Source organism: Hypanus sabinus, chromosome 21 (genome assembly GCF_030144855.1).
Source record: "Hypanus sabinus isolate sHypSab1 chromosome 21, sHypSab1.hap1, whole genome shotgun sequence".
Classification (NCBI taxonomy): Eukaryota; Metazoa; Chordata; class Chondrichthyes; order Myliobatiformes; family Dasyatidae; genus Hypanus; species Hypanus sabinus.
The window spans coordinates 63,752,630-63,772,132 of NC_082726.1; the positions used below are offsets into that span (position 1 = coordinate 63,752,630).

Genomic DNA, 19,503 nt, shown 5'->3' on the forward strand with positions numbered 1-19,503 from the left:
CCATCATAATTTTGTATACTTTTTGTAAATGATTTAGAAATTTTTATAATGCCAATGAAAGATTCAAGGTTGTTTAATGTCATTTCTAGCATACAAGTGTAAAAGAGAATGAAATAGTTGTTACTTGGGATCTGATGTAGCACAAAAAACACAATAAGGTAAAGGACACAATAACAAAAAAATCTCTAAATATAAATACATAAGCTAGCTTATGTACATTGATTGTATGTCCATAAAGTGACACTAGGTATAGGAGTGTCTGTACATAAGGTGACTCTTTCAGGAAATGATAAAGTAGTGGTGGGTTGGGTTAAGGGGTTGATCAGCCTTACTGATTTTGAACCTAAACCTGACAAGTTCCCTCTGTTTCTCCTTCGCGATATGATGCCAGATCTGCTGAGAACGTGTAATGCCAAATATATGACAAGATAGAAATAGATCTTTTGGCAGGATGATAGTCCCCATTATTGTTCAGTCTTCTGTGCCCATTAAATGTGTTGGAACTGTAGAAATCAATGCAACACATTGAACCCACAACCAATGGACTCACTTTCAAAGACTCTTTATCTCATGTTCTCAGTATTCAATGTTTATTTATGATGATTATGGCTTTGACATGTTGATGCAGCCTTTCATTGATTCTGGTATGGTTTTTAGATTTACTGAGTGTGCCCACAAGAAAATGAATCTCAGGGTTGTATATGGTGACATTTATGTACTTTGATGATAAATTTTACTTTGAAGTAGCGTAATTTTGGCCAGGGAGCTACATTTTAATTTCATCACTTTTTGTACCAGTAAGCATTTATCCCACAAGTGAATTACATCTTATACAGATGGCAAGCAGTTGGGGCTGCTTCTGCATAGCTCTGCCAACTCAGGTTCAATCCTGATCTCAAGGGCTGCCTGTGTGGAGTTTGCACGTGCTTCCTGTGACTGCATTGACCTGTGTTTTCTCCAAGGTTAATTGTCCCTTTTATGTTTGTGCGGAGCAAGTGCAACAATGGAGTCCTATCACTAAAAGTTCTTAGCGAGGCATGCTAGTAACGGTACACGCGGGAGAGCTTGCAGTGTGGGAGTGACAAACCAGGTTCACCAAGACGCAAACATAAGCACTGGAAAGCCCGTGTGGAAAGGTAGAGTCCTCCCGATTGTGGGAGACTCAGAGGATCCACTGCGTGATCAATCAGATGTGTGTGTACTCACCCCATTCTCACAGTCAGTCGGATATGGTTCAATCCCCAAGCGGGGGTGGGGTGGTGGCAGGAGAATGAGGAGAACAGCAGACAGATGATGCGCCAAGGGACAGGTCATGGGAATACAAGTGTTGGGAACTGTAACCAATTAGAATGCTGAGGGCCAGCATGGACTTATTAGGCTGAAAGGCCTCCTCTGATGTTGTGAGAGTATAAGAACATGTCATATGACAGGTATTGTACTGTGTGCGCTCATTCCTATGTAGAGATGCTGCGTGAAGCAGGCCCTTCCAACCCAGGGAACTGCATGGCCCAGCAACCCACTGGTTTAACCCGAGCCTAATCACAGGACAATTTACAATGGCCAATTAACTCATTGACTGGTACGTCTTTGAAGTGTGGGAGGAAATCAGATCACCCGGAGGAAACACATACATTTCCCGGGGTGGTATACAAATTCCTTACAGACAAAGGTTCAAAGGTTCATTTTGATTACCAAAGTATGTATGCAGAATGCAACTCTGAAATCTGTCTTCTCCAGATAGCCGCTGAACGCAGAAACCCGTAGAAGTCATTGAAAGGCAGATGTCAGTCCCTCCCCTGCATGAAAAGTAAAAGAAGCAAAAACTCACAAACCCCAAAATCCACCCAACCCCTCCCTCACACAAAAACTAACAGATGACCCAAATTCCCAGCCCACCAATCGGCAACAAGAAAGAATGGGTGAGAACATGAAAAAAAGATCGAACTGAAGGAGGCCAATATGAACGACAGTCAGTGTGAACTACAATCCAATCCATAAATCCCAGAATTCCGATAATATCTTGGAGACCGTTGGGACCCAGTGACAACTTGACGATGTTGGAGTTGAACTCTGAACTCCAGTCCGAGCTGTAATCGCATTACATGAACCACTATATACCACAGCACCCTCCACACTGCTGTGGGTTAATATGAAAAATAATTGCACACATGAAAGTCTTTTACACACACCCCCCCCCCCCACCCACCAGTCAAGGTTATTCACTGGCAGAGATGAGTGGATGAATCATAACTGGCATAAACATGTGAGTTGTGACATTGTATGATTACGATATAAGTGAGTAGTGAAGACTGCATAACCAACAAGATGCATCATCTGCAGATCCTGGACTTTACCCAACAATCATCCAACATGCTGGAAATTCGCAGCTAGCCAGGCGGCATCTGTAAAGGGGGAAACCTTTTTGCTGCCTCAGATTAGTGACATGGAAACGTGAGGAAGTTAAGTAATTGTTGTAGAAAGAGGGAGGGGTGGAGAGTACAGAGGAAATGCTTGTGATAGATTGGAGCATAACATTTTCCAGGAAACCATCACTTGAGGTGCCAGCATTCAGAGAGAGAAACAGCTGCCTGGAGACACAAGAAGATGGCAGATGCTAGAATCTGGAGTAACACAAACTACTGGAAGAACTCAATGGGTCAAGCAGCATCTGTGGAGATGTTTTGAGTTGGGAGATTTTATCTATTATGGTTTGACCTGAAGGAATGTCTGCCCTTTTCCCTTTATAAGTTTGTCTTGCCTCCTCTTGCAGTCCGTACCCGCTAATCCAGACATTATCATCTATACCCTTTCCAAAGCTTGCAGATCCATCCTGTAAGGTGACCAGAATTACCCACAATTTTCAGTAGGTATCTTGGTCATTGGTTTATTGTGAGATACAGTGAAAAACTTTGTTTTGCACGTCATTGGTACAGATCATTTCATCACATCCATACATCACTATAGTTTAAGTAAAGAGCAATTTAAAATAAATTGCTACAGTTGCAAAGAACATGCAGGCAGCCAGTAAGGTGTGAGGGTCAGGACGAGGTAGATTGTGAGGCCAAGAATTCATCTTATCAGAAGTCTGTTCAAGAGTCTTATAACAATGGGATAGAAACTGAGGCCAGCGCTCACAGACAGTTTCAGGCTTTTGTATCTTCTGCCCAATGGATGGGAGGTAAGAAGAGAGGATGTCCAACGTGGGGAGCGGTGGTATTTGGTTACATTGGCTGTTTTCAGAATCAGGTTTAATATCACCGGTATGTATTGTAAGATTTGTTAACTTTGAGTGAGCAGTACAATGCTATACATGATAATAGAGAGAAAAAAGAAAACCGAATCGCGGTATATATATCAGTTAAATTAGTAGCGCCAAAAAAAAAAGAAATTAAAAAGTAGTGAGGTCATGTTCATGGGTTCAATTGCCATTCAGAAATCAGATGGCAGAGGGGAAGAAACTGTTCCTGAATCATTGAGTGAGTGTCTTCAGGCTCCTGTACCTCCTCCCTGGTGGTAGCAATGAAGAGAGGCATATCCTATGTGGTGGGTGCCCTTAATAATGGACATTGCCTTTTTCCAAGGCAACGAGGTGTGAAGACAGAGTCTGACCAGGGGAAGGTGTTTTCTATGATGTGCTGAGCTCTCCCCAGATGCTTTGTTGTCCAGAGCAGAGCAGATGCCACTCCAAGCTCTGATATTTCTGTACAGGATGCTTTCTAGGGTGTATCTGTAAAAATTGGTGAGTGTCAACAGGGACATGCTGAATTTCCTTAGCTTTCTGAGGAAGTAGAGGTGCTGGTGAGCTTTCTTGATTATGCCATTTATGTGGTTGGATCAGGACAAGCTTTTGGTGATTATTATACGTTTTAGACCTGAAGCTCTCAACCACCACCTTAGCATCACTGATCTACACAGGAACCTGTGCACAGCAACCCCCCCCCCCCCCCAACCCTTTCTGAAGCTGATCCTGTTGAATCATTGCTTTTTCAACTGAATCAGTCCAAAAGTAACTTACTTCAGTTTGCTTTCCTGATGAGCAGACGTTCAGTGCATACAAATGTTACTATAAACTCATAAATCCAAGAACTGGAAAGAACACAAAGGCCATCGTGAGGAACCAGTCCAATTTTTTTTTGCCTTTTATTTTCCCATATAAGGATAACTTAAGGACATTCTCTCTTCTCTTCCCTCCTATTGGGCAGAAGATACAAAAAACCTTGATAGCACATTCCACCAGGCTCAAGGACAGCTTCTACCCCAAGTAAAATTCACAAAATGCTGGAACCCCAGGTCAGGCAGCATCTGTGGAGGGGGATAAACAGTCGACGTTTTGGGCTGAAATCTTGTGAGGATTAGAAAGGGTGAATAAGAAGGTGCGGGAGGAGGAGGAGGACAAGCCTGGAAGCTGATAGGTGAGACTTGGTGAGGAGGAAGATGGATTGGTGGGGCAGAGGATGGAGCGACTAGCTGGGAGTTGATAGGTGGAATTGGTAAAGGGCTGAGAAAATAAGAAATCTGTTAGGAAAGGAGCATAGACCACAGGAGAGAGCACCAGGGTGTGTTGATAGGCAGCTGAAAAGGGGAGCCAGGGTTCCACTGTTAGAAGACACTTGGACACCTCATTTGATGTTTTGATGGAAAAGGCTGCCACTCTCAGTGATGGCGTTTGTGGCAGGTTCAGGGTGGTGATTTCCAGTCCTTGAGGAGACCTAGGGCCTTCACTGTCTCTCTGGCAAGAAATAATCCTGCGTTGAGCCTGTCATTTGGAGCGGTAATTACAAGAGTGCACACAGTGCTTGCAGGAAAACCGAATATTCTATGTCACCTCGAAGCACAAAGCAGAGTCTCAGAATTTAACTCAGAATTTACATTTGCACCAATGCCAAATAAGGATCTGAGGCACTTAAAGAGGAGAAGTTTGTTTGATGACGTGCCTTGGCTGTATTTTTCTCTCAAGGAGTTCTTGCTTGGATATGCAGCCAAATTCTATTTACAAGAATGAGGGGGAGGGGGAATCACATTGAAACCAATCGAATATTAAAAGCCCTAGAAAGAGTGGACATGGGGAGGACGTTGCCAATAGTGGGGGGTGCCTATGACCAGAGGTCACAACCTCAGAATAGAAAGACCTCTCTTTAGAACAGAGTTGAGGAGGAATTTCTTTAGCCAGAGGATTGTGAATCTTTTGAATTTATTGCAACAGACAGCTTTGGGGGCCAATTCATTGGTGTATTTAAAGTGAAGATTGATAGGTTCTGGATTAGTAAGTGGATCAAAGGTGATGGGAGATGGCAGCATCAACATTGGGTTACGCCATTTTATAATGTACAGTGAGGGGAGTTACACCATTTTATAATGTACAGTGAGATGGTGTTACACCATTTTATAATGTACGGTGAGGGGTGTTACACCATTTTATAATGTACGGTGAGATGGTGGTACACCATTTTATAAAGTACAGTGAGATGGTGTTACACCATTTTATAATGTACGGTGAGATGGTGTTACACCATTTTATAAAGTACAGTGAGATGGTGTTACACCATTTTATAATGTACGGTGAGATGGTGTTACACCATTTTATAATGTACAGTGAGATGGTGTTACACCATTTTATAAAGTACAGTGAGATGGTGTTACACCATTTTATAATGTACGGTGAGATGGTGTTACACCATTTTATAATGTACAGTGAGATGGTGTTACACCATTTTATAATGTACGGTGAGGGGTGTTACACCATTTTATAAAGTACAGTGAGATGGTGTTACACCATTTTATAATGTACGGTGAGATGGTGTTACACCATTTTATAATGTACGGTGAGGGGTGTTACACCATTTTATAATGTACGGTGAGGGGTGTTACACCATTTTATAATGTACGGTGAGGGGAGTTACACCATTTTATAATGTACGGTGAGGAGTGTTACACCATTTTATAATGTACAGTGAGATGGTGTTACACCATTTTATAATGTACGGTGAGGGGTGTTACACCATTTTATAATGTACGGTGAGGGGTGTTACACCATTTTATAATGTACAGTGAGATGGTGTTACACCATTTTATAAAGTACAGTGAGATGGTGTTACACCATTTTATAATGTACGGTGAGATGGTGTTACACCATTTTATAATGTACGGTGAGGGGTGTTACACCATTTTATAATGTACAGTGAGATGGTGTTACACCATTTTATAAAGTACAGTGAGATGGTGTTACACCATTTTATAATGTACGGTGAGATGGTGTTACACCATTTTATAATGTACAGTGAGATGGTGTTACACCATTTTATAATGTACGGTGAGGGGTGTTACACCATTTTATAAAGTACAGTGAGATGGTGTTACACCATTTTATAATGTACGGTGAGATGGTGTTACACCATTTTATAATGTACGGTGAGGGGTGTTACACCATTTTATAATGTACGGTGAGGGGAGTTACACCATTTTATAATGTACGGTGAGGAGTGTTACACCATTTTATAATGTACAGTGAGATGGTGTTACACCATTTTATAATGTACGGTGAGGGGTGTTACACCATTTTATAATGTACGGTGAGGGGTGTTACACCATTTTATAATGTACAGTGAGATGGTGTTACACCATTTTATAAAGTACAGTGAGATGGTGTTACACCATTTTATAATGTACGGTGAGATGGTGTTACACCATTTTATAATGTACGGTGAGGGGTGTTACACCATTTTATAATGTACAGTGAGATGGTGTTACACCATTTTATAAAGTACAGTGAGATGGTGTTACACCATTTTATAATGTACGGTGAGATGGTGTTACACCATTTTATAATGTACGGTGAGGGGTGTTACACCATTTTATAATGTACAGTGAGATGGTGTTACACCATTTTATAAAGTACAGTGAGATGGTGTTACACCATTTTATAATGTACAGTGAGATGGTGTTACACCATTTTATAAAGTACAGTGAGATGGTGTTACACCATTTTATAATGTACAGTGAGATGGTGTTACACCATTTTATAAAGTACAGTGAGATGGTGTTACACCATTTTATAATGTACGGTGAGATGGTGTTACACCATTTTATAATGTACGGTGAGGGGTGTTACACCATTTTATAATGTACAGTGAGATGGTGTTACACCATTTTATAAAGTACAGTGAGATGGTGTTACACCATTTTATAATGTACAGTGAGATGGTGTTACACCATTTTATAATGTACAGTGAGATGGTGTTACACCATTTTATAAAGTACAGTGAGATGGTGTTACACCATTTTATAATGTACGGTGAGATGGTGTTACACCATTTTATAATGTACGGTGAGGAGTGTTACACCATTTTATAAAGTACAGTGAGATGGTGTTACACCATTTTATAATGTACGGTGAGGGGTGTTACACCATTTTATAATGTACAGTGAGATGGTGTTACACCATTTTATAATGTATGGTGAGGGGTGTTACACCATTTTATAATGTACAGTGAGATGGTGTTACACCATTTTATAATGTGCGATGAGAAGGTGTTTCGCCATTTTATAATGTGCGGTGAGGGGTCTTACACCGTTTTATAATGTATGGTAAGATGGTGTTTCCCCATTTTATAATGTACGGTGAGGGGTGTTACACCATTTTATAATGTACAGTGAAACGGTGTTATGCCATTGACTTTGTCTGTTTTTCTGTCAACTGTCAGAGAATTTTCAAATTAAAGGAGAAACCTGCAGTAGCTGGAATGCCTAATTCAATCCCATTCTGTGACCAAGGACTGGTGGCCCAGACGCAGCCTGTCCTGGTGTTGGGGGCCTGTCTGCGTGTGTGTGAAGGAGTAGGTGGGAGGGTGGACAGGGGGTTTGTGATGCACCATCAATAACTCTCTGAGACGTGAGGCGAGATATCGGCTTTTATTGACTGGAAGAAAGAACAAGCAGCAATTGACCACCATGCTACATCCTGGAAAATGAGGGCAGGGCTCAGGCCCCAATCGCCTTTATACTGGGGTCTGTGGGAGGAGCCACAGGAGCAGTGAGTGGGGGGGCGTGTCCAGACAGGTACATGTAGTTCACTACAGTTTGTTTTTCCATCTTTGTCTTATTTTGTTCTGTTGTTACTGCTGGTTTTGTTCTGCTGAATATTGTGGGCATGTTACGCAGGCACTGGAATGTGTGAGAACACTGCTTTCAGTAATTGTATATTACAGCACAGTACAGGCCCTAAAACTCATGAATTTATAGCAACCTTTTAACCTACTGTAAGGTTAATTTTCACCTTCTCTGCTACATAGACAACATTTTTATCTCCTCCGTGTCAGACCTTCTTAATGCCATTGCACCTGGCAGGGCTTTCCAAACACCCACCACTCTGTGTGAGGAAATCAACTTACTTCTGGCATCCCCCTTCCTTCCCAGTTTAGGTGAGTCAACTTGAATCTGTTGTCACATACAGTGCTGACAACTTGCAGCAACATAGAGAATATATTTTTTAAATTTTTATTGAGAAGCAGCAGAGAATAGGCTTTTCTGGAGCCCAGCAACCCCTGAGTTAAACATAGAAAAACACAGAAAACGTACAGCACAATACAGGCCCCTCGGCCCACAAAATTGTGCCGAACATGTCCCTACCTTAGAAATTACTAGGGTTACCCATAGCCCTGTATTTTTCTAAGCTCCATGTACCTATCCAAAAGCCTCTTCAAAGACCCTATCAAATCCGCCTCCACCACCGTTGCCGGCAGCCCATTCCACACACTCACCACTCTCTGAGTAACAAACTTACCCCTGACATCTCCTCTCTACCTACTCCCAGGCACCTTAAACCTGTGCCCTCTTGTGGCAGCCATTTCAGCCCTGGGGAAAAGCCTCTGACTATCCACACCATCAATGCCTCTCATCATCTTAAACACCTCTATCAGGTCACATCTCGTCCTCCGTCGCTCCAAAGAGAAAAGGCCGAGTTCACTCAAGCAACAAGAAGAAATCTGCAGATGCTGGAAATTAAAGCAACACACACAAAATGCTGGTGGAACACAGCAGGTTAGGCAGCATCCATAGGGCGAAGCACTGTCGACGTTTCGGGCTGAGACCCTTCATCAGGACTAACTCAACAGGTTGAGTTCACTCAACCTATTCTCATAAGGCATGCTCCCCAATCCAGGCAACATCCTTGTGAATCTCCTCTGAACTCTTTCTATGGCTTCCACATCCTCCCTGTAGTGAGGTGACTAGAACTGAGCACAGTACTCCAAGTGGGGTCTGATCAGGGTCCTATATCGCTGCAGCATTACCTCTTGGCTCCTAAATTCAACTCCATGATTAATGAAGGCCAATACACCATACACCTTCTTAACCACAGAGTCAACCTGTGCAGCTGCTTTGAGTGTCCTATTGACTCAGACCCCAAGATCCCTCTGATCCTCTACACTGCCAAGAGTCTTACCATTAATACTATATTCTGCCGTCATATTTGACCTACCAAAAATGAACCACTTCACACTTATCTGGGTTGAACTCCAACTGCCACTTCTCAGCCCAGTTTTGCATCCTATCAATGTCTCGCTGTAACCTCTGACAGCCCTCCACACTATCCACAACACCCCCAACCTTTGTGTCATCAGCAAACTTACTGACCCATCCCTCTGCTCCCTCATCCAGGTCATTTATAAAAATCACGAAGTGTAAGGGTCCCAGAAGAGATCCCTGAGGCACACCACTGGTCACCTACCTCCATGCAGAATATGACCCGTCTACAACCACTCTTTGCCTTCTGTGGGCAAGCCAGTTCTGGATCCACAAAGCAATGTCCCCTTAGATCCCATGCATCCTTTCTATATATTTTAGATCAGAGGTTCCCAACTTTTTTATGCCATGGATCAATACCATCAGGGAAATGGTGCGTGGACTGCAGGTTGGGAGTTCCTGGTCCAGATGCATATTTTTCAGCGAAACAAATGGAGAAGGGTGTTTCTATTTTTCTCTCTGCCACTTCCAATATTTGATCCAGCACTCAGAGAGAACATGGACTTAACCTGTCCTTGCAAAGAGGATTGAGTGTTTCAGTGTTTAATATTCTGTATGAGGATTGATAAAATGGAGGTCCAATCAGCTCTCTGGCACCTGAGTCTTCCTTTGTGTTCTGCCAGGTTTCCAATGTCAGATGCCATCTTGATATAATTTCCATTGGCTAGGCTGCATGTTAGAGTGGAATACAGAGTAACTGGCACGCACAGTCTGCACTGATTGAAGTGTGTGCTTGCATTCGAGGGTGTGTGTGGAAGAGATTTACAAAGATATTGCTTGATCTTGAAATATTTAGCTCTGAGGAAAGATTGGGAAGTTTGGCATAGGAAAAAAAGGAGGAGAAAAATGAGTCAATTGCACTGGTCGTGGCTGGTGACCTTTACTGAATCAGACATGGAGAATCTGTGACCGGGAAAGAGAACATCCATCCCATCGTATAGACACTAGCTTAAAAACATCAACACATAGTGAAATGCATTCTTTGTGATGTGCTGGGTGCAGCCTGCAGTTTTACCACCCTCTGGTGCCAATGTGGCACATCCACAACTTACTAACCTTTACTAACAGCACCAGGTTAAGGAAATGTTATTACCCCTCAACTATCCAGCTCCTGAACCAGTGTGGATAACTTCACTCACCACAACACTGAACTGATTCCACAACCTTTGGACTTACTTTCAAGGAGTCTACAACTCAAGTTCTCAGTATTGTCCATCTATCTATTTATTTATTGTCTGCTTTTTTCCTGTATTGAAGCAGTTTGTCTTTTTTTGCATATTGGCTGTTTGTCAGTCGTCGTGTGTAGTTTTACATTGGTTCTCTTGTATTTCTTCCTTCTGCTGTGAATGCCTCAAGAATCTCGAGATAGTATGCGCAGACGTGTACATACTTTGATAATGAATACGTTTACTTTGAACCCTAACCCACACGTCATCTGGAATGCAAGAGGAAACCCAGACAGCCCTGGGGGTGAAGGAACAAACTCCTTACAGACAGCAGCGGGATTTGTACCCAGATTTTTCAATCACTGATGATTTAAAGCATGATGCTAACTGAAAAATTCTCACCTGATCCCTGGCCCTGACCCTTTGACATTTCTTCCAAAAGTGATGCACGTTTCTGCCTCTGCTGCCCTTCCAAAGTTTATGACCCTCTCAGCTAATAAAAAATTCCCTATTTCTCCCTCTAAACTTAGTTTCAATCCCAGTTTATGGACCCTCAACAGAAATAGACCTTTCTCTTTATCCTTTCTTAGGCCTGTTTTACACACTCCAATTGTCTGCACTTGCTTACTGTGGAACAGAGAGGCTTGATGCCGATGATCCCAACTTTCTCCAGAGCTAGAATTTTCTGGTCCTGGCAATATCTCTTCTGCACCCTCTGCAGTGCAATCACACCTTTCATTAATTCCTTTCTGTGTCAGTTTGGAGCAGTTACTCTCTGCTCCATTATCCAAGCTCTGATAAAGCCTCATAATCAATAATAAATGTGTCAGGATAGCATTGGATGTAAATTTCACTCCAACCATGTACCTTCACCAATCACCATCCAGCTTGTCCTTCTTCCCCTCCCCTCCTCCCCCCTTTTCATTCTGGCTTCTACCCCCTTCCTTTCTGGTCCTGAAGAACGGTCTCGGTCTGAAACATTGACTGTTTATTCATTTCCAACATTGCCGTCTGACTTACTGAGTTCCTCCAGCATTTTGTGTGTGTTAATCCATCCATCTCTGCCTGTCGTGTTCGGTTGTTTAAAACAAATAGTGATGATTTATCTTCCAGAGTATGGAGTTATTTATGGGGATGTCTTGGGCTTTTAATTTCTGCTATCTTCCTTTCTCTTTTAGATTGGGGTTTCAAGGAGCAGGAGGTGAAATTTAACAATAAGGGCTTATTGTTTGGTTATAGAAGTGGACAAGATTAGTTTAACTCTGCTCTTGCTGGAGAGGGTTGAGAATATGGTTTCAGGCAGGGTTGCTGGTGAAGTGTTGAGGGAGTGTGCACTGTGCAAAGGCTCCAGCTTTCTTGTGCCAGCTGTCAGCTCAAGTGGAGAGCAAGGGAATTTGCCCAAGAGAGGCTAGAAATAAGCAACAGGTGAGAAAGTTACCAGAAAGGATAGTATTTCAGATCAATGGCCCTCCATCTACTCTCTGTCACTCCCTCATTCCCTCCTCCACCTCCCTCTCTCCCTCCACTCCACCCTCTCCAGGCCTCTCCTGCCACCCTCTCCCACCCCACCCCTGCTACCCCTCTCCCCACCCCCTGAAATTCTTGTTCTTCACAGACGTCCGCAAAAACAGAAGTGCCCCAAAGAATGAGTGACAGTAAAAAGTTCGAACCCCAAATCCCCCCACACCCCCTCCTCCACACACAAGCAGCAGAGCAATGACCATTCCCCCCCGCCAATGGTTTCAGCAAACCAGCATTTGCCCCCTTCACCCACCAAGCAAGCAATAGCAAAACCCTCAAGAAAGACTGTGATCTGCAGTACAACAAAATTAATTGTTCACCGGACAGCAAAACATACAGTGAAATGCGCCATTTGTGTTAGCAACCAACACAATCTAGGGAGGTGTTGGGGGCAGCCCACAAGTGTCACTACACATTCCAGCGCCAACAAAGCATGCCCACAATGCTCAGTAGAACAACACAGAACACATCAACAACAGCAAAACAACAGCCTTTCCCACATCCTACCTATCCCCACGCACGCATGCACACAAACACTCACATCCCTCCGTCCCTCCCTCTAGGTTCCACCATTGTGCTTTACCTCTAGACTTCAAATTGACCTTTGGGCTTCGAGCTTCAGTTTCAACTCCTGGACTAACCGGTGATGGAACTCCAGACCCCAGACTCGAATTTAGGGTGTTCCTGTTGCCTCCTGTTCATACAGACGTGGAGGCAAAAGTTGCAGTTTTACGTATCACCTTCTTGCATGTTTCAGAAAGGTCCTAATAAAGCAATATGCTGGCTCGCATTTTACCACTTCTCTTCTCCACAGCTGCTGGTCTCCCTCTGGTGCCCCTCCTCCTTCCCTTTCTTCCATGGTCCACTCTCCCCTCCTGTCAGATTCCTCCTTCTGCCCTTTACCTTTTCTACCTATCATCTCCCAGTTTCTCATTTCACCCCTTCCCCACCCAACAACTCCCCCCTCACCTGGCTTCGACTATTGCCTGCCAGCTCGTACTCTTTCCTCACCCCCATCTTCCTATTCTGGCATCTTCCCCCTTCCTTTCCAAGCCTGATGAAGGGTCTCGGCCTGAAACATTGACTGTTTATTCATTTCCATAGATGCTGCCTGACCTGCTGAGTTCCTCCAGCATGTCGTGTGTGTTGCTCTGGATTTCCAGCATCTGCAGAATCTGTCTTTTAGCCTGCTTTAGTTTCCTTTAATGGTTTTTGAAGTACTGAAAGCATGCAGTTCAGGTACTTGGACTGTAATTTTGTGGTTCACTGTGTGTTTGGACGGTGGTCTCTACTCTGAAAACTCAGCACATTTGACATTCTAGGCCTTGGGTGGTTTTGAAACAGGGAGGAAGTGGAAGGCAGTGTTCCTTTGTAGATGGGATCATTAGATTTAAAAATATGCAATTAAAGGCAAAGGTAGGGCAGGAAACTGCCGAGAGCCTTTAAAAATGATAACCATATAACAATTAAAGCATGGAAACAGGCCATCTCGTCCCTTCTAGTCCATGCAGAACGCTTACTCTCACCTAGTCCCACAGACCTGCACTCAGCCCATAACCCTCCATTCCTTTCCTATCCATATACCTATCCAATTTTACTTTAAATGACAATACCAAACCTGCCTCTACCACTTCTACTGGAAGCTCGTTCCACACAGCTACCACTCTCTGAGTAAAGAAGTTCCCCCTCGTGTTACCCCTAAACTTTTGCCCCTTAACTCTCAACTTATGTCCTCTTGTTTGAATCTCCCCTACTCTCAATTGAAAAAGCCTATCAACTCTATCTATCCCCCTCATTATTTTAAATACCTCTATCAAGTCCCCCCTCAACCTTCTACGCTCCAAAGAATAAAGACCTAACTTGTTCAACCTTACTCTGTAACTTAGGTGCTGAAATCCAGGTAACATTCTAGTAAATCTCCTCTGTACCCTCTCTATTTTGTTGACACCTTTCCAATAATTCGGTGGCCAGAACTGTACACAATACTCCAAATTCAGTTTCACCGATGCCTTGTACAATTTTAACGTTACATCCCAACTCCTATACTCAATGCTTTGATTTATAAAGGCCAGCGTACCAAAAGCTTTCTTCACCACCCTATCCACATGAGATTCCACCTTCAGGGAACTATGCACCATTATTCATAGATCACTCTGTTCTACTGCATTCTTCAATGCCCTACCATTTACCATGTATGTCCTATTTGGATTATGATATGGGTACCTGATGGTTGTCATGGATACTGTGGGCCTATAGAACATTGGACAGTCCAGGCTCTTTGGCCCACAATGTTGTGCTAACTTTTTAACCAATGACAAGTTGTTATGCTGAAGTTGTTTAAGATGTTGGTGGGGTCCTAATTTGGAGTATTGTGCAAAGTTATGGTCACCTACCTACAGAAAAGATGTAACTAAGATTGCAAGAGTGCAGAGATAATTTACAAGGAAGTTGCTGGGGGTCTGGAGGATCCGAGCTATAAGGGAAGATTGGAGTTAGGAGTTTATTCCTTAGAACAGAAGATAGAGAGGAGATTTGATAGAGGTATACAAAATTATACTTCTCTAAGCTGTACTTTTCTATGACTCTAAGATAAATCTGACCCTTCCCTCCTACATTAATCCTCCATTTTACTTTCATCTCTGTGCCCATCTTAGTGTCACTTAAATGTCCCTAATTTATCTGCCTCTACCAGCACTGCTCCAGTGCATCCCGGACACAATACTGTATGTGTTTAAAAGGACAAACTACATTTAACATCTCACCTCAACCATTCTCTACTCATCTTAAAAAAATGTCCTTTAATCTTAGCCATTTCCACCCTGGGGAAAAAGTACTGTCTATCCACTTTATCTGTGCCTCTTATCATCTAGTAAGCCTCCATCGAGTCTCAGGATTGAAGTAAGCTGCAGAGTTGTAAACTTACTCAGCTCCAACATGGGCACTAGCATTCGTAGTATCTAGGATATCTTCAAGGTGCGATGCCTCAGAAAGGCGGTATCCATCATTCAGGACCCCCATCACCCAGGTCATGCATCGTTCTCATTGCTATCATCAGGAAGGAGGTGCTGAAGGCACACACTCAATGATTCAGGAACAGCTTCTTCCGCTCAGCCATCTGATTTCTGAATGGACACTGAATCCATGAACACTACTTCACCACTTTCTTATTTCTATTTTTGCTCATTTAATTTAACTAATATACATATTTACTGCAATTCATGTTTTTTTCTCTATTATCATGTATTGTACTGCAAAGACAACAGATATGACCCAAGCCTGATACTGATTCTGACCTCTCATCTTCCTTGTGCTCCAAAGGTTTACACCTTAGCTCACTCACCCAAACGTTCTACAGAAACTGTGCTGGTGTGATTCCACTGTTTCATACCCGAGATTCAAAACATATGTTTAATCTCTTGTGCTCAAGTGTTTACTTCAATTGAATTAGATCTTTCTTTTCCTTCCAATCAAGCCCTTCTACCTAAATAAATGACGCACACTCATAGCCTGCGACATCACACAGATGGCGGCAACTCCAGCAATGACAATGCAGGATGTGTGTCGGGTCACATCTGTATGGAGGGGTCACGTCATTGACTCCCTATCATCAGGCAGGAGGAACCCTAGCATAAGGACAAGGACTGTCAGGTTGGGAAACAGCCTCTTCCCCCAGGCTGTTATACACCTAGGTCTCATCATGTGTGAACGCCAGTAGCGTTATACTATTCACTGTTTAATTTGTGTCATAGATGCTAAATGTCAATCTTATGATATATATTTTATTATTTGTTGTAACATTTTTTTATGTATTGTGTGTGTGTGTGTGGATTATATGTGAACCTTAGTCTGGAGGAAAATTGTTTATATTATAGTTATGTATATAGTAGAATGAACTTGAACTGGGGGGCAAGATGGTGTTGTTAATGTTAATGTGAAGTTAGTAACGAGAAGGTGGCATGTCCTGGATGGTAAAGGTCCTCAATGATGGACACTGGCTTCTTGAGGTACAACCTTTTGAAGATGTCCTTCATGGTGGAATTTCATTAGATTTTTCCCATTTTGCTAAGTCTGGGTAGTTTTACGATAGGCCTGATAAGAAAGAATTGCATTGTTTTACAACCTTTCATGTCCCTTTCGGGCTATCCCATAACCTGTGAATGTACTTCAGAAGTGTGGTCACTGTGGTAGTGTAAGAATCATAACAGCCAATTTACACACAGCAATCTCCTACCAACAGCCAAGTGAAGTGACAAAGATCAGATTTTATTAATAGCTGCATTGTTTGGGCAGTAAGAACTTCAGGAACGGAACATTCTCTTACCTCTTGACAAACTGAGACTGGATTATTTGCCTTTCTGGGAAGTTGGACCCGGTTTAACATTTCACCAACAGAATGGTACATCTGACATGGCCGCACTCCCTAACATTGCACCGAAGTAGCACTGACCTTCAGAGACGGAACAGCAGGACAATTGTGTACAATCCTCGATGTGTCCGCTATGTAAGGCTTACTAATTTGGATCTGTGCCAGGTTTGATGGGTCGCTTGGCACTTGTTTAAGGGCAAAGGACAGAGAATGAACACACAGGCACAGATAAGCACGGACAAGCAAACACACAGACACCCATGCATGTGCACACTACACACGTACACACAGATGCATGATTGTACTTGCACACGCGCATGGACACTCAGATAGGAATGCAAGGTTGGGTATGCTAGTCAGTGCAAAGCAACCGGCTGGTCAGCGCTCATCACCTTATACAGTCAATACAGCTGAGCACCAAGTTACCATTGGTGCAAAACGTCATTGGCCCAACATATCACAGGCACATCCCTCTGCACTACTGAGAGTACCTACAGGAGATGCAACATCCATCATCAAAGATCTCCACCATCCGGGCCATGCCATCTTCTCACAGCTACCATCGGGCAGGAGGCACAGAAGACTGAAGTCCCGCACCACCAGATACTTCTCCACAACCATTTGAATTTTGCACCAAATGGCATAATCCTAACAATTGCCTCAGTATAGCAAAACTATGACCACCTTGTTTTAATCATGTTCTTTCTTGTAAGAGTTATGTATACTTTATGTCTAACCTGTGTTTCTCCTGAGCATGTTGTTTATCTGATACTTGTGCATTGATGGACTTGTGCAGATGACAATCAACTTGACTTTCACTTGGAATTCTTGATTAATTGTCTGAGTCACAAATAGCACATTTGAGTAGGAAATTCCTGAATCCAAAGCTTCCTCAGATAACACAGTCCTCCTTTAATTGTTTGGTTTGTTATTGTCACGTACGAAGGTAAGATGAAGGACTTGTCTTGCATACTGTTTACAAAGATAATTCCTTTACACCAGTAACAAGATGGGTGACCGCAGCCATTATCAATACTGTTCAGAGATTGTTCGCGTGACATCAGTGGTCGCATAACCAGGACTTGTGATACGCACCGGCTGCTCATACGACCATCCACAACCTGCTCCCATGGCTTCATGTGACCCTGATTTGGGGGGGTGGGGGGTGGGCTAAGCAGGTACTGCACCTTGCCCAAGGTGACCTGCAGGCTAGCAGAGGGAAGGAGCGCCTTACACCTCGTTCGGTAGAGATGAATCTCCATCCTGCTACAGATGGAGGGGTGGAGTATCCATACCAGTCAGAAAATGGCCAACTGTAAAACTCTGTCCCATTGATTTTGAGTGTGTTGCCTGGATTCCCAGCATCTGCAGATTTTCTCTTGTTTCCCATTGATCATGTTCAGAATCATTTACTGGATCCCCAGTTTTAACACACCGTTGGACCTTGCTTACCAGATCAACATTTGTCTGAGGAGGGATGGTCGATGCAGTACGTGAGTGAGTGGACAGGTTCTGCATTGCTTTATCCCGTTGGTCGGCGGAGTTTACATGTGTGGAGCTGATTTTCCGCAGGAGCCACGTCACAGCTTACATCTGCCCTTTTTAATCACACTTCTTTGAGCCAAATTATGTAGAAAGAAGTATCAAATCTTGGAACACAAACTAACATGTGTTCTGAATTTTTCATCCTCTGCCTGTGACTCAATTCTCCCTGCCTCAATAAAAGCCGTTGAGAGGTACAGAGAAAATCTGCAGATGCTAGAAATCCAAAACAACTCCCACAAAATGCTGGAGGAACTCAGCAGGCCAGGCAGCATCTATGGAAAAGAGTAGTCGACAAAAAGTCCAGTGCATTACAATTCAGACACTTTATGTAATTCAATAATCCACATTGAAATGAAAAGATTTCTAACTGCAATAAACCTAAAGTTCAGTGAAGAATCAGTGAGGACCTGGGTTGTAGAGAAGCATAGAAAAAGGCTTTATTCCCTGGATCATAGGAGAATGAAGGGAGATTTGATAGAGATAAACGCTCAGTGGCCACTTTATTAGGTATACCTGCTAATCAGCCAATCATGTGGCAGCAACTCAATGCATAAAAGCACGCAGACATGGTCAAGAGGTTCAATTGTGGTTCAGACCAAACATCAGAATGAGGAAGAAATGTGACCTAACTGACTTTGTTGGGTGCCAGATTCTGCCAGTTGGGTGCCAGAATCGTTGTTGGTGCCAGATGGGGTGATATGAGGTTGTCAGATTCATGCACAACAAACTCTAGAGTTACGGAAAATTAAGTAAATAACAAAAAACTCCAGTGAGCAGCAGATCTGTGGGTGAAACCACCTTGTTAATGAGAGAGGTCAGAGGAGAATGGCCAGACTGGTTCAAGCTGACAGGAAGGTGACAGTAACTCAGATAACCACACGTTACAACAGCGGTGTGCGGAAGCGCTTCTCTGAATGCCCAATACGTTGAATCCTGAAGTGGAAGGGACAGAGCAGCAGAAGAGAACAATGAGTTCCACTCCTGTCCATAATAAGGTGGCCACTGAATGTAGAACAGGGCAAGTGCAAGCAGACTTTTTCCACTGAGGGTGGGTGAACTAGAGGTCATGGATTAAGGGTGAAAAGTGAAATGTTTCAGAGGATCATGAGGGGCAATTCTTCACTCAGAGGGTCATGTGAGTATGGAGGTGGTGGGTGTGAATTCAGTTTTAATATTGAAGTGAAATTTGGATAGGGAGGGATGTTGAGGGCAATGGTTCAGATCCAGGTCGATGGGACAAGGCAGCATAATAGTTCAGCACGGGCCTATTTTGATGCTGTAGTATTCTCTGATGGTGCCACAGTAGCATAGTGGCTAGCAAGAAGTTATTACAGCTTGGGGCATCAGAGTTCAGTTCTGATGTCATTTATAAGAAGTCCTTATGCC

The 19,503-nt window shown here is 43.1% G+C and overlaps 1 protein-coding gene across 1 annotated transcript in view; it reads left to right on the plus strand.

The window, feature by feature from the left end:
* The window catches only part of zcchc24 (zinc finger, CCHC domain containing 24), a 216,318-nt gene that overhangs the window by 51,996 nt on the left and 144,819 nt on the right, over positions 1-19,503 (plus strand). The gene's annotated exons all lie outside the window — the stretch shown is intronic.